This window comes from Triturus cristatus, chromosome 7 (assembly GCF_964204655.1).
Source record: "Triturus cristatus chromosome 7, aTriCri1.1, whole genome shotgun sequence".
NCBI classification, from domain to species: Eukaryota; Metazoa; Chordata; class Amphibia; order Caudata; family Salamandridae; genus Triturus; species Triturus cristatus.
The window spans coordinates 498,383,866-498,401,192 of record NC_140590.1 but is presented as its reverse complement, the minus strand read 5'-3'; positions in this window follow the sequence as shown (position 1 = coordinate 498,401,192).

Sequence of the window (17,327 nt, the reverse complement as noted above, 5' to 3'; positions counted from 1 at the left end):
CCGGGTGACCCGGAAGTAAATTGTAGATATTGGATCCGGTGGAAGTGCGCGATCCTAACCTTGGTTAAAAATATATCCTCCATCTTAAAGTGGAGGGAACAGATGGGTACGTCCCGAATGGGGTGTCTGAAAAAGCGAAGTGAAGAACTGTTGATGGTATAAACAGAAAAATAAAAAATGAATAAAGTAAAATGAAGTATTATCGTAAATATCAGTATATCATAACCATCATTGCGGCAGAATTAGGTAAATGGTATGTGTGTTTTTTATAGAAGTAACAGCCATAATAAACAAAAAATGGGTATGAAGTGAGGTATTGTCTTAAGTATCAGTATATATAAAAGCCATCGTTACGGCAGAAATAGGGGGATGGTAAGTATATTTTTCGTAGACGTAACGGCCATCTTGGAATGGGTATCTTGAAATGTATCTGATCGTCTACTGGGGAAGAGATCCCTGTAGAAGTGCCCCATTGACGTCAATGTGCAAGTGGGGCTAGTGTAGTTGATTTTGGGTTGTCTTAAGGAATAGATTCTGCACAACCCGGTGTTATCAACTGTATATTATTGAGGAAGACAGGGTACTATTTCATTGGAGTATGTATGTCTGAATTTATGTGACAACAACATCGTCTTCACGGCCAACACCAGCAACTGCCAAGTGGAATTTCTTGACATCCTGATCCAAAATAGGGACAACCATCTTGAAGTAGACCTCTATACTAAACCCACCGCACGCAATACTCTCCTTCATTTTGACAGTTACCACCCACATTCACAAAAGACCAGCATCCCCTTCAGTCAATTCCTACGTCTCCGTAGGAATTGTACTAATCTACAAGACTTTGACATCCAGGCGGAACCCATGAAAACTAAGTTTGTGGCTCGCGGCTACCCAAAACGCCTAGTGCGGGATTCGTACAAAAGGGCTAGATATTTTGACAGACAACATCTGTTAACCCCACAGCCCAAACTCACCAACCCTAGGATAGTCTTTGTCACAAGGCACTCCACCATGAATGGCAAGATCCGACACATCATTAATTCCAACTGGCATATCCTTAATGCCACCAAAACGAAAGAAAATGTCATCCCTAAACCCCTATATGCCTATAGGAAGAAAAAGAACCTAAAAGATCTGGTGGTTCGCTCTCGAATGACAAATATGACTAAGCCCCAGATTCAGACATCCCTCACAGGCCAGAACAAACTTGTAGGTAACTACAAATGTTCATCATGTGTAGCATGTCAATTTGCGATAGAGACACCCACATTCATGTTCAACAAAGTTAAGTTACAGCTGAAAACTCTCACCAACTGTAAGACTACTAACATCATTTACTTACTCCTGTGTCCGTGCAACAAGGGTTACGTGGGTGAGACGGCACGATCCATGGCCACACGGCTGACTGAACATAGGTCGGCCATTCGCACACACAAGATCCAAGCTCCCCTTGTAAGACATTACATGGAAGCACAGCACAATGAACACCAAATCAGATGGTTGATTCTAGAAAAAATCAACAACAACACAGGCATCGCTAGTACCAACATACGTAAATGTAGAGAGGTCTACTGGATTTTTTCCCTCAATACATACCAGAAGGGAATGAATAATGATATCCCATGGGATCAAGTACTCAGGTATAACACTTAAACTAGATCCATTATTCTAAATCATCCAGTTACCACTACAAAAAACCGAGTAGATCATAACAGACATACTCCAATGAAATAGTACCCTGTCTTCCTCAATAATATACAGTTGATAACACCGGGTTGTGCAGAATCTATTCCTTAAGACAACCCAAAATCAACTACACTAGCCCCACTTGCACATTGACGTCAATGGGGCACTTCTACAGGGATCTCTTCCCCAGTAGACGATCAGATACATTTCAAGATACCCATTCCAAGATGGCCGTTACGTCTACGAAAAATATACTTACCATCCCCCTATTTCTGCCGTAACGATGGCTTTTATATATACTGATACTTAAGACAATACCTCACTTCATACCCATTTTTTGTTTATTATGGCTGTTACTTCTATAAAAAACACACATACCATTTACCTAATTCTGCCACAATGATGGTTATGATATACTGATATTTACGATAATACTTCATTTTACTTTATTCATTTTTTATTTTTCTGTTTATACCATCAACAGTTCTTCACTTCGCTTTTTCAGACACCCCATTCGGGACGTACCCATCTGTTCCCTCCACTTTAAGATGGAGGATATATTTTTAACCAAGGTTAGGATCGCGCACTTCCACCGGATCCAATATCTACAATTTACTTCCGGGTCACCCGGGAACCTTCCAAGTGACACCCGCCGCAATATAAATAGAACCGCGGCCGCAAACAACATCGTGGTCATTTCACCCAGCCAGCCCTGCGGTCGATACATACGAGACGTGCCAGCACATAGAGAAAAACCCTTGGGCCTCACCAAAACGTAAGTTTACACCGGCATATTTAAACGAGCAACTTGCCAGCTGGCCTGCTGCGTTAGCTCCGTCAGCCCTACTTGCTCTTTTCCTTGTGCGCGCTCATTCTCACCACCACTCCCGGCTCGCATAACCAAATCTCTCACATCTTTCCCCACCCCTGTATTTTCAGAGATCCTACCGGTACGTTGAGGACCCACCCGTTCTTGCTGCCCATGCAATATTATAGGTAAGCACCCCACTATCACACATATGGTACTATCTTTAAACGCAGTCTGAATAGACAGTTTTAAACATACAACTTTTTCTTTCAGCATCATTAACACATCTATAGCACGCCAACACTGTATCGTAAATAATAGGAATCGCCCTGCATTTAAGACCCCTGTCTAGGTAACTACCCCTGCACAATTATCATCCGTATCTACAGGCATTTGCCACACATGCATAAACAATTGTTCCAACTTGCGATATGAGTAACCACCACGCTTCTCTCTCTCAGAAGCCGCAGCCCTTCCAATTTAGAATTACCTACCAGCCTTCTGACGGTTACACGCACAGCTGAACCTAAATTCTAATCAACACCCATAAGGTAATATGCCATGCTCAATTGAGTATAGCCTTTACCCAATTGATCTGCCTGACAGCTAGTTCATTGCATCACTCTATTTGTCCAGGGCATCTGATTCCATCATCGCTGCATCCCCACCGGGCGACACACCATCAGCATTTCCTTTTTCATTGGGGAACAGTTCCATTATTTCGAGGTATGAGTTCCAATATCTCTCTCTGATTCACCCTAAGTCTGTTAGGACTCAAATCCCCTATTTCCTTCGCTGCACCGCTGGTTCGTGGAGAGATCTTTATCTCCATCAACGACTTCTACCCCATATATAAAAAAGATAAGGTTACTATATTCGAGCTTTTGCTCATTCTATCTACACTTTTCTCCCTATCTCCAAATGTCACTACTTTAGAGAATTTCACCGTGGTTGGGGCTATAAGGTATGAGCCGCTTAGATTTTTATACAAAAAATGTATACAGTGTATAGACTAATAGGTTTCTCTTGGTTTTAATGGATTGTGTGATAGTTTGAGCACACAACCTTCACTTTTAATCATTTGTAAATAGACTTTAGTAAGCATATATAGCACCTACTTGCGGACTGTATCGTTGATTGTGATTTATATCCATTCTGTTTAGGATAACAAAAGCATATACACATGGCATCCTGATGAAGGCTTCACGGCCGAAACGCGCGTAGGATACACCAAAGATTCTGCCATGATTACTCACCAGTATAATTTGTTTTTCTGTATGTAATCTATGTACCAAAAAAGATTTGAATACTTGTGTTATGTTGAAATCCCCAACTCACCTGACAAGGAACAAGAAAGAAATGTCCGATCTTTTGTTTTGAGTTGAAAAAATAACGGAAACATATGAATATGATTTGAAATCTATATGTAATGTATTAATAATATGACATAAATAAAATGTATTTGATAAACTCCCAGTAGTTCTCAACAATATATTGTCACGAAGTGTCCGTTTTGTAGGTTGTTGCATTTTTAAATATTATTCCTAAATTATTCTGCAACTGAATGTTAATAGCACCCTGATTTAGGAATTAATTTCAGGGGCACCCCTTGATTCGTACAAACCACCCCAGACTTCTGTCTCCATATGTAGAGCTAAATGCCAATTCCCCTTCACCCTCTAGTTGCACGTCAATCACACGTCATGCGGCTGCGCGCGCATCTCTGCCAAATATTTCTGCTGACACTGCAGGATTCTCTTATGGATCCACCCACTTGTGACATCATTTTAAATGACGTTTCTAGTACACGCCTGTATTACGCCTATTTTTCATTACGTATGTGTATTCTTATCTGTATTATCAGCTGTTACGCCTCCTGCATCTGTCCTAATGCAATGCTTTTCATATAAATATTGTTACTTGTCAATAATGTATTGCTGATCCCTTCCTGAACCTTCGTGGTGATGGAATATGATTGCCTGGTTCGAACTATAATTCCTTTGTAAGGAATAAAGCCCTTTTCAGAACCTCTAATACCACGGATTCTGCCTCTTATTTTGACTGAGTTATTCTTACTAGACTTTACCGCATAAAAAATAGTACAGGTAATTTAAATATTTACCACATAAATTGGCGCCCGAACAGGGACACTTTCTCATCTCACGCGCCAGAGGTGCGTTGCAGGCCCGGTCTCCTGCCACAGCTGGACGGACAACAACGCGTACCCGCAGGATTTCCTGTATCTCCCTCCGGCCAAGCGGGGGTGACTGAGGCTGCGATCAACACCCAGACGAGGCGGTGAGAAGTGCGAAGTATCCCGACCAGAGCCTAGCTGAGAGAGCAAGATCCGAGGTATACAGAGGCCCACCAGGTTCCGAAGTTCCGAGTCGAGTCGAGTTCAGTCCGGTCCAGTTCAGTTCAGTTCCGAGGCCTTCCGTTCCGTGCTACCCGGTGAGTACCGTTGCTGGGGAGGCAGTTAGACGTGCACATTAATTTGTGCCGGTCCTGACGGGTTTGGGTACACAGATCCGGTCTGCACTGTTTTAGCAGTGTATCTGTACTGTTTAGCAGTATATCCAGTATGTTCATGTATATAATTCAGTATTATCTAGTATTAGTATTATGTCAGTAACTAGTTTTCTTCTAATTATCATTGTTCGTTAAAAGTTAAATGTTAAATGTTAAATGTTTTACGGTGTTCAAAAATTGTGGTATGAATGAGTGTTTATTATCGTGTTTATTGTATTTATTGTATTCAAGTCCGGTTCAAGTAAGAATCAAGTAGCAAGGTTTAAAGATGCCGTTCTTTTCAAAATTAAGACAGATCAAAACTAGAAAAGGAGTACTCGAAGAAGCTGTTCCCATTCCACCTAGGGACACTCCAGGGTATTTTATGTATCATAAACATGGCCTAGATGCCGTATTATATCTTGACTTATGGGTGGACTACACCAAGGATCTAGCAGAAAGTCAGAGGTGGCCCGCAGCTGGGACATGGGATGCAGATTGCATCATGAGAGTAGAAGAAGAATTATGGAAAAAGAAAGCCAGACAGTCACAGAAAGACGCTATTGAGTTATGGCGTAAAGAATCGCATAGGCGCACAGAGAAAGCGCTCAGACTGGAAGAAAAAAGTAGGGAGAACTCAAATAGAGTCCGAGAAAACGTATTAGTTGAGGAAGGTATCCGAGTAAAAACAGAACAAGTAGACAGACAACGAAACACTCTTATGAATGGTATGTATCCTCTTTTGGCCGAAGGTTTACCTAAGGCCACCCCGGAAGTACCGACAGATTTGCCAACCCCATTTCTCCCGATTAAAGCACATCCCAAGACCGCAAAAGATATCTTCCTTTCCTCCTATTTAGACGATGTAGCTCCAGAATATGTTAATGGTCCACCACACACGCCACCTGTCGATGGTGCTCGACGCCGAGATCATCCGCCCCCACATCCGCAACAACAAACTCCTCCGCGCAATCCCACAGGTCCATCTGTTTCCACCGCTTTTCCTGCATCCACAGTCTCTACCTTACACCCCACAAATCCTTTTGTGCCTAGCACCTCAGAAGGTGCGACAGCAATTTTTGCCACGCCACCATCACAAAGTAAATCGTCTCTTAGAGATTTAGCAAATCAACGTACACCCCAAATAGCAACGTCCGACATGTTTAAGGAACATCTTGTAGATTGTAGATATGATCCAGTGCCCGGTAAAAATGATAGAATGCTGCTATCATCACTACGTATACGACGGGCTTCACTATATTTAACGACGCTACCAGGAATGATTAAACATTTAGACAATATATATCGCTTTGTCCAAACCGGGCAAGGCCCTGAAAGTATTGACGAAGCCATGGAATACCAAAAAGCGGATATACAGAGACAACTGTTACGTTTCTTCATAAACTGCTTGATCAGAGACAGAGATAGGTCCGAGGTAGACCAGGATGAAATGCAAGTACTTACCCGATGGGGTCAGAATATATCCGAGGGAAAACATGATAAACAGACGTGTATAGCAGCTATGTGCCGAAAGATCCGCAAAGAAGTAGAACGAACACATAAAGCCAGAATGGAGGCAGACAAAACTGAATCAGAGGGAGAGGAGGAGGAAGAATCAGAAATGCCCACAGGACAATTAGAAACGATAGCCTATGTAGGTAGGGGAAGACTTTGTAACAATACCAGATACTTTAATGACCTGACGCGTCCGATACGTCCAAAATATAGCAGACATTTTCAAGCTCCTATGTTAAATACTAAGTCCCCTGAACACTTATTCCAAGCTGCTGATAAATTACTCCGAGATCGAAGGGGGTATCATATGCTCGATTCTATGGATGAACAAGAATTAGCCAGGTCAGCGGTACAATGGGCTGACAGTTCTGAAAAATACAGTGATGATGCGCTAGCACACACGTTTTTGAATCTTACCCCAGACGAACAGCGTTTAGCTGGTATATACATGATACAACACCTCCTTATATTATATAGAAGCCAACACTCCGATCCTGGTCCCCTACCTGATATGCTGATAGAATTACTCATGAATAAATGGAGAGGTTCAGGTACTGATTTAATTAAAGAAATTCTAGAATTTCGAAACCAGTATATTGTTTTCGCATGCCCAGAACATGTTCCAGTTCCCACGATGGGAAGAAAAATGTATCACATAGATAGACAGAATCCCTTACGCGAAGTACACCCAATCAAAGGTGACGACAATACTTTTAAACTCGTGTTTGTGTACACGCCCATAACTAAAATTGAATTATTAGAAATGAAGAAAGTAGTACCTAGCCATGACAAAGACCCAGCAGGTTTCCACCGTGAGATAAAAGACATGTTACTCATGGGAGAGTACACCTACCCCGACATTATGAAAATATTAAAAGTACTAATGCCTGCCGGTATTTACGAGAAACTCAAAGAAAAGGAATGGGAGGTGGGAGACCAAAAGATAGATTGGACAGCATTAGAAAATGAAGAAAAGGCCCGAGCTGCAGGTTCAGGGCTTGGGGAAAGGACTACAGCATTACCAGGATTATTAGTGCAGGTACTACCACGTTTATTAACTACGAAAAAGGAAGACTGGGGTGCAATCTCAGCCTGTAAACAAAAACAAGATGAAGACACTAGTGATTTCTATTCCCGATTTGAAAAATGTTTTGGTATTAATAGTGGCATAAAAGCAAGTAGTGAATCGTATCCACATCTGTTTGTGACAAAATTAGTTGAGAATTCCCTGCCCCAAGTTAAGAGTAGAGTACTGAAATTCGAGAGTACCTGGCAAGGAAACACACCGTCACAGATGTTACAAATGTTACAATATCATCACAATAGAATTAGGGAAGAACAAGAACATGAACAAAGACGTATGAAAGACACAAAAATGAAAATGCTTGTTGCTCAGTCAGTTCCAGTTGACGGTCATAAAAAGGGTACGACACAGTCCAATGATTCAGTAGGTCCTGTTAGAGGGACATGCAACTATTGTAAACAGCCAGGTCATTATATACACGATTGTGCAGTTCTGAAACATAATATCTCTACGGGTAAAACTAAGGAGAGACCACGTCCACCTAGACAGGATCAGATCCAGCAACAAGTACCTCAGCATGTGCAGCCTATGCCAGTTCCACAACAACAGACCGTAGCAACTTCACAGGCGCAGCCTATTGCTGCAACACAAGCAACGACACAACAGATGTACCAGTATGCACAAGCCGATTATCCCGATTATCAGCGATACACATGAAATAGCCTAGAGAGGGAAGTAGGCTTGCCCCTTATTGAGGTTCCTGTAGATCAAGAGGGACCTTATGTACATAGTGAAATATTAGGGAAAGACAGAAAGTTTTTAGTTGATACAGGGGCAAGCAGAACAACTATACGTCGCAGTGAAGTTCCAGGGGCACCCCTCTCAGGCTCACAGAATATTTCCCTTGGATTCTCAGGAAAGCCTATTATCAATGAAGTATCACTACCTCTTCCACTTACGGTTGGTCCATTGACACGAACTACAGATTTATTGCTTACTAAATCATGTCCAGAAAACTTGTTAGGCATAAAAACACTGAAAGCTCTAGGAGCCATAATATGTTGTTCTCCGGAAGGAGTACGATTATTTTTGCGTGACTTTAAAGGTCACTATGTGTCCAGAGACATGGATCACCGGTTACAGAATTTACCTACACATTTATGGGCACGAGGCCCTACTGATGTTGGTTGCATGCACATTACGCCATATCGCGTCACACTCAAAACAGGAGTGGTACTACCACGAATGCGACAATACAAGTTACCTCCAGATGCTGTAGTGGCTTTGCTGCAAATCATTGACGAGCTTATTGCCCAAGGAGTGGTCGTGGAAACCGACTCCAATGTATGTAATTCCCCGATAATTCCGATTCTTAAAAGAACGGATCCAAAAGCGCCACCAGTATATCGACTAGTTATTGATCTACGCGAATTAAATAAATGCATTGTACCACAATACCCTGTGGTCCCAGATATCTCTTCATTACTAACTGCCATTGATTCAGAAGCAACGTTCTTTACTGTAATTGATCTCAAGAACGCTTTCTTTAGCGTCCCAATCGATCCGGAAAGCCAATATTTGTTCGGATTCAGTTTAAATGGACGAAGTTTTAAATTCACACGCGCACCTCAAGGATTCACAGAAAGCCCCAGCATCTATAGCCAAGCACTGAAACGAGAACTTGACAGTATCCCCATGCCAGTTAACACTGCCCTGCTTCAATATGTTGATAATCTGTTGATCACCGCCCGAAGCGAACACGAATGTGAAAAAGCATCACTGATGGTTTTACAATTTCTAGCCGACAAGGGGCACAAGGTGTCCCCTTCTAAGCTGCAATTCTGTGTCCAGCAAGTTGTTTACCTTGGGCACTTGCTGTCCAAGGAGGGAAGACAGCTTACATCTGACCGTATCCAGTTAATTGTTAACATGCCGCCACCCAAGACACAAAAGGAGGTGCGGGCATTCATAGGCCTCACGTCGTACTGTAGGCAGTGGATCCCTCAATATGCATTTCTAGCAAAACCACTCATTCAGTTGACAACACAGGAGGCAGCGACACCGACTGTCCTCCCTTGGACTCAGGAACACACACAAGCTTTTGAAAGCTTAAAGAAAGCTTTATGCCAAGCACCTGTTTTAGCAACGCCATGTTACAGCAAACATTTTACACTTTTTGTTACAGAACGTGAAGGTACTGCTCTGTCAGTACTCACGCAGGAACAGGCAGGATCACACAAGCCATGTGCTTATTTTTCTAGTACATTAGATCCCGTAGCTCAGGCTCTTCCTGCGTGCCTGAAATCAGTCGCAGCAACAGCTTTAGCTATCAGACAAAGCGATGCCATAGTATTAGGACATCAATTGACAGTACAAGTACCACACGCAGTAGAGGTTCTCTTGAACCGGACCCAAACACAACACTTGATTACAGCAAGACTTACCGGTTATGAATTAACATTGTTCCAGCCACACATAGAAATCAGACGTTGTAGTACATTAAATCCTGCCACACTTTTGCCAGTAAATGGAACAGATCCATTAGCACATGATTGTATTGAAGTCATTACTGTCACGACGAAACCCAGACAAGACTTGACAGATATCCCATTATCAGATCCAGACCTGACATTGTATGTAGATGGTTCATGCCTGAGAACAAGCACAGGAGAGTTAGTGGCCGCTTATGCAGTCACAACAGACACTGAAGTCATTGAAACAAATTGTATTAACACTCTGTCAGCTCAAGCAGCAGAGCTCATTGCTCTGACACAAGCCTGTATTCAAGCCAAAAATAAGAAAGTCAACATATACACAGATTCACGTTATGCATTCGGAGTCGTCCATGACTTCGGCGTGCTGTGGCGAGAGAGAGGTTATTTAACTTCTCACGGTACCCACATCCAACACGGACCCCTTATTCAAGCTCTGTTAGATGCAATTCATCTGCCTACTGCAATATCAATTATGAAGTGCAAGGCTTATACGAAAGTGACTGACATTATTTCTCAGGGTAACGACCTAGCTGACAGAACAGCTAAACAGACTGCTCAGAATCAGACTCGTCCAACTGACACGACAAAGACAATAGTTCCGACATCAACACACTGCATGACAGTTAAGGATCCCGCCCTTGATGTAATTGACATACAGACACATGCTACACCAGAAGAAATAAAGAGATGGACTGAATTAGGAGGGATCCAAACGGATCAAGGATGGATGACGAAGGGAAAATCTATATGGTTTCTCCCCGACTCAATGGTTCAGGTCATCATTAACACAATACATAGTCCAGCGCACCTAGGAGAGAAAGCTATGCTAGACAGTATTCAACACATTTGGTTCAATAAACACTTGCGAGCAGCAGCTAAACAGAAAGTACGTACCTGCATGATTTGTTGTCAGTTCAATCCAGGAAAAGGCGTACCTGTAGAACAGGGTGGATTTCAACCCCCCGATCACCCTTTTGAAGTCCTCCAGATGGATTATATCCAGATGGAACGATGTCGAGGATTCAAATATGTTCTCGTAGTTGTCTGTGCTCTTTCCCGTTGGACAGAAGCCTACCCGGTTTCAGATTACACTGCCCCGACTACTGCCAAACAGTTAGTTCGAGAATTCTTCCCACGGTACGGTTTGCCCCGTGTCGTGTACTCAGATAACGGCCAGCCATTCTCATCCGAGCTAATGAAACACGTCTCACTTCTGTTAGGCTATCAATGGAAATTCCACTGTGTCCGACATCCCGAGGCAGCAGGTCTCGTGGAACGCCATAATCAAACTCTGAAAATTAGATTATCCAAAGTATGTAGAGAAAAAGGTGTCGACTGGATAGTAGCCTTACCAGTTGCGCTCTTTTACATGAGAATGGTAGCACATTCTCGAACAGGGCTATCCCCGTATGAGGTGATCTTCGGTAGACCACCAAATATGTGGGGGACGCCTATACCTCGTAAAATAACTGATGTTGACTGTAATATGCTGACAGATTACCTGGCTTCCTTGATGTCTGCACTACAATCTTGTCGTTCACAGGTAGCTGCAGCTTTTCCCGACAACACTGAGGTGAAGCCCCACGACGTGGTTCCGGGGGACCTCGTGTTTGTGAGGAATTTTGACAGGAGGAGCCAGCTGGAGCCTCGGTGGCAGTCGCCGAAGCTCGTCTTGTTGACCACAAGGACAGCCGTGAAGATTGAGGGACGTAAAGGGTGGTTGCACTCGAGCCACATCAAAAAAATTTATGGACTACCGTCCGACGTGAACCTTCAGCCCTGCATTCCCTCACAGACTGACTCAGAACTCCCCTTGGTTGAAAAAACCGAAAAGGAAAACTATAAACTGAAACTAAGGTCTAGCAAGTCGGACAATTTGATTGTTTAAGTCCTCTCCAAGGTGAATCGGTTGAATTTGTCTCTGACATGTATCCTCTAGACCGAAATAGAGAGAAAAATGGACAGAAACAGCTCAGGACACATGCGTACTGTAAATCACTTCGTAGTCACTGCATAGTGACATTGTTAATTATGTTTTTTCTAAGTCTTCTGATTATTATCTCCAGTATATTATTACACATGTATTACCCTATCCCCAAGCGTGCTTCCAATGCTACTGCCGAACACTCTTTTAGCGAATTACCCCCACATGAGTTGTCCTATAGATTTGCGCTGCGCAACAACACATTCATTAGTATGCTACATCATTCTCATCAGACCAGCAATGCTACAAATTGTTGGATATGTGGCCGACTCCCTCCCTATCAGAAATACAAGGGAGTTCTGCCTCTCTTTCCGTATCCGTTCACACACAATGGCTCCTGTGGAGCATGGTTTAGTTTGATTAATTCCCTAGATTCAAATTCAGTAGTTTATCAAGACAACTGGGTTTGGGGAAACCTGAACCTAGTTTTACTTAAAGTCTGCTACCCTAACAAGGAGGGACTTCCCAAAAGAACAGGAACTGATCTAGAAAATGAAGTATATGGATTAGGTAACTTTACACTTAATCTTATGATCCTGAATATTGAATCCGAAGCTACACCGATCTTGCCCGCTATGTCAGTATTTCCAGTTAGAGGCGAATTATGTGTAAGAAAGAATGGTTCAATACACATGGGCCAAAGTAAATGTACCACTGTAATAGAATTCAGTGATAAAGGCAAATCTACATTTAGAGCTTCTCGTCACTCCTACTTCATCTGTGGTCACACCGCATACATACGCCTACCCCTAGATTGGGATGGTACCTGTTACATTGCATTTCTTCTACCACCTGTTTTCCTAGCCCCTCCTGATTATCACAGAAATACCCATTTAGTACACAATAGACAGCAGAGAGATCTCCCGATTGTCGACTACACTGAAACAGCATGGGAGAAATACACAGATTTCAATAAAGGTTTCTTTCCCTACATAGGTACAGTCACTAATAGTAAGCTGATACGTAGATTAACTAGAACCCTTGAAGCAGTAGTGAATGAAACTACTTCGGCCTTGGGCAACTTAACAGAGGAGCAGTCTGCGATGCGGATTGTTGTTCTCCAAAATCGTCTTGTCCTTGACGTCATTCTGGCCGATAGGGGCGGAGCTTGTAGGGTCATCGGATCAAGTTGCTGTGTTTTCATACCAGAAAACGCGCCGTCAGTATATAAAGCCATAACTCGACTTCATAAGATCGTAAGCCAGATACACCAGAATCCAGGCACCTGGACTTGGTCCGGTTGGTTCTGGAGCGTGTTGTCAGCCTGGGGATGGAGGATTCTATCCTTCCTAGGTATTGGCTTTCTCATACTATTCAGTTGCTGCTTGTGTCTACAATGTGGGCCAGCGATTTGTGGTCTATGTGCCACATCGTGTATCCCACCTTCAAATTTTCATTTGAGATCCCGGAAGAAGAAAGAAGAACAAATGATGCTATATGAACAGATTGATGGATTGATGAAGATGGATATTTCATGAGGGTCCGTAGGGGACAAGGAGGGAATGTGGAAATATGAATTTTTATGGTCAATTGTATCCCCTATCTTAGACCCCAACAGCTCCATGTACATTCTATAAGTACATGTATGTTCCCTCCAGTTCCAGCTATAAAGACGCAAATACATGTGCGTCCAACGTCAACATGCCCTCTTTCAGATCCGCCATGAATGGGTCGAATATTCCATTCCTAAGTATGAAAGGCCACCGACTTTATGTGGTTCACTTTTTAGTTTTGTAGTTCAGGCGAGTAGGCCCTGAATTCTGCCATCAAGCCTTTTTCTGCTTCTGCCTCCGAAATGCTCCAGCTTGGACCTGCATCCGTGTCCATGAACTTTGTCTTACTCCCTGCGCGGCTAACGGTGCCTGACGCGGCCTGTTGCCTGCCAAAAACTGTATTCAGCCTTCAAGTTATCTGCTCCGCTCCTCATCCAATGCATTCCTGTCTAGTAGTTTAGGTAAACATCCTTCCAGCTACCGAGCAAAGGGCCCGGCCTCGCTGTCTTTTTGCAAGTAATTCATAGCCTCTGTTACTATGGAAGATTCCTGCCCCCTCGCATCGCATGTAGACACATAGACGCTTGTACACGCACTAACAGTCAGTATAGAATAGGATCTGTCCGAGAAGACCTTTCCTTACAGATAATATGGTTCCTTAAAGATATTAGATATGATTTAGGACTAGGTTGTCTTGACACCCCAGACTTCTGTCTCCATATGTAGAGCTAAATGCCAATTCCCCTTCACCCTCTAGTTGCACGTCAATCACACGTCATGCGGCTGCGCGCGCATCTCTGCCAAATATTTCTGCTGACACTGCAGGATTCTCTTATGGATCCACCCACTTGTGACATCATTTTAAATGACGTTTCTAGTACACGCCTGTATTACGCCTATTTTTCATTACGTATGTGTATTCTTATCTGTATTATCAGCTGTTACGCCTCCTGCATCTGTCCTAATGCAATGCTTTTCATATAAATATTGTTACTTGTCAATAATGTATTGCTGATCCCTTCCTGAACCTTCGTGGTGATGGAATATGATTGCCTGGTTCGAACTATAATTCCTTTGTAAGGAATAAAGCCCTTTTCAGAACCTCTAATACCACGGATTCTGCCTCTTATTTTGACTGAGTTATTCTTACTAGACTTTACCGCATAAAAAATAGTACAGGTAATTTAAATATTTACCACATAATAAAGGAACCTGATGAGATCGAAAATGAATTCAAAAAGAGCACTGAAAAAGAAAACATTCAAAGATTCAAAGAAGAACTTAAAGTAAGACTCAAAAAGTATGAAGAAGATATTAGACTTCGTAAACAAAGAAAACTACACAGGGATTGTATTGATTACGAGAACGGTCGTATTTTAACTTACAGTCCTAAATATGACCATCTATAGAAACAACAAACTGTCCATGATGAGAAATCAGGAAGATCTGTAACTACAGAAGAGTTGCCAGACATTGCACTTGCCAGTGACTCTTATACTGATATCTCAGTTCACACAGCCAGCACTTCCTCTGATGTAGAATTAATAACAAAACCAGCAACTTTTTTAGACGATTTCCGGGGTGCTGTGGACAAGACGACAAACAGAAAAATCAACATCAGCACCGACGACGCCCCAGAGAGGTCGAGGTCAATGTCGAGGACGAGGAAGAGGCAGGGGCGCTCCAAATAAAAACGACTCAAATACAAGCAAAGGAGAAAAAAGCAGAGAGCCAATGGGAACCAGAAGAGGTGGCTACAAGAAAACAAAGTAACCATGGATAGTACTATGGTAAACAGAACTATTATCAATCTTTCATCAAGATCGTTAACTGAAATGGATAAAACAACACTATGTTTAGGGCTGACATTCTGTCCCACAGAACTTTTTAACTATGACAACACACGAGTTGACATTTTAAAATTCATACGGAAGCTGAAATTAAAGAAATGGCACACTTTAATGAATGACAGACCCCCAGAAACCATTGCCTCTAATGCGGAAGGCATAACTCAACCTGACTTAACTGTGGGTGATGCTAATGTATTACAAACTATATATGTACTAGGGGGTGCTGTACCAGACAATGATGGGGACATGCTACTAGATGATCAGAATGAGATTACCACTGACAGGGCAGCATGTACCAAATTTAAACCCAAGTCTATCTTTTTTCCTGTCCTTCCACATGATTCCATCGATACATTTCACAAACTAGTCACAAAGGAACTTACTAAGCATACACATAAGACAGCAATGAGAAATAATGTGAGATTAAATCTGTCAAAAAAACAAAGAGAACTCCTTCAATCTCTGGCCCAAGACAAAAATGTTGTAATAAGACCATCCGACAAAGGGGGCAATATTGTATTGTGGGGTAGACAATTGTATATTGAAGAAGCTCATAAACAACTGAATGAAGCCAACTTTTATTGCAAATCTAATACCACTGAATATAACCTGAGTATAACCACAACATGGGAGAAACTGTCTAACTGGCAAGAGACAGGGCTTATGACTGCTTTTTGAAGAGGGATTATCCAAAACTACCCATAATGTACCTGCTCCCCAAGATACACAAAGACCCCTCAAGACCTCCAGGGAGACCAATAGTATCATCATTAGGGAATGTGAATGAAAACATATCTAAATATGTAGATCATTTCCTCCGAGAATATGTGGTCCAGCTACCATCTCATATAAGAGACACTAAGGATTTCCTTAATAAAATAGAGGGCATTACATGGGAGGGTGAATTTACATTGATTACCCTGGATGTGAATTCACTGTATACCATCATTGATCACGGCCAGGGTATAGAGGCTTGTATGCACTTCCTAAAGGAGAGGGACATATGTTACCTGGAACACACCCATATGTTGCATGACATGATGAGGATATGTCTCACCAATAACATCTTTATGTTTGATGGTGATCTCTACAAGCAGGTGCGGGCACGGCGATGGGTATGTGCTTCGCACCGAGCTTTGCAAATCTCTTTCTAGGAAAGTGGAAGGAGGAAATTCAGAAGGAGGACATTTTTCAATCTGACTTTGAGCAAGTTAAAGTGTGGATGAGGTACATCGATGACCTTTTCATTGTATGGAGAGGTAGCGAAAGTGAAGCAACTAACTTCATTAAGAAATTGAATAACAATTTGTATAACATTAAGTTGACATCTAACATAAGCAGAAAAAGTATAGAATTCCTAGACACTTTAATCACAGTGCAAGACGGTACCATAGTCACGAGTCTACATCGCAAAGAAACTGCAGGAAACAGTCTCCTTCACGCCCTCAGTGCTCATCCTGAAGCACTTAAGTGGAGCATTCCATATGGAGAGCTACCGAGGGCACGAAGGAACTGCAGTACAGATGAAACATACATCCAAGAGCAAGGAACCATGCTAAAAAGATTCAGGGAGCGAGGGTATCCAGAGTGGGTACTCAATAAAGCCATGGATAAAATAAAGGAAACCAGCAGGTCAAAAGCTCTAGAGTACACCGAGAAAGATGACAGGGATGAAACATTGACTTGGGTGATAACTACATACAATCACCAGTTCAAACATGTTCATAAAGTCTTAGCTGACAATTGGAAGATCTTGAAATCAGATAATATCATAGGTTGCAGCATAAAGACCCCCCAGGATATAGCAGCATGGATTAGCAAATTTAGCGGCACAAATATGGAAATTTAGCGGCACAAATATGGAAATTTAGCGGCAATTTTGCGGCATTTTAGTTTGCATTTTTTCCTACAACAAACACAGATATCTTAGTTTTTTGAAGTATTTAACAACATGAAGCTAT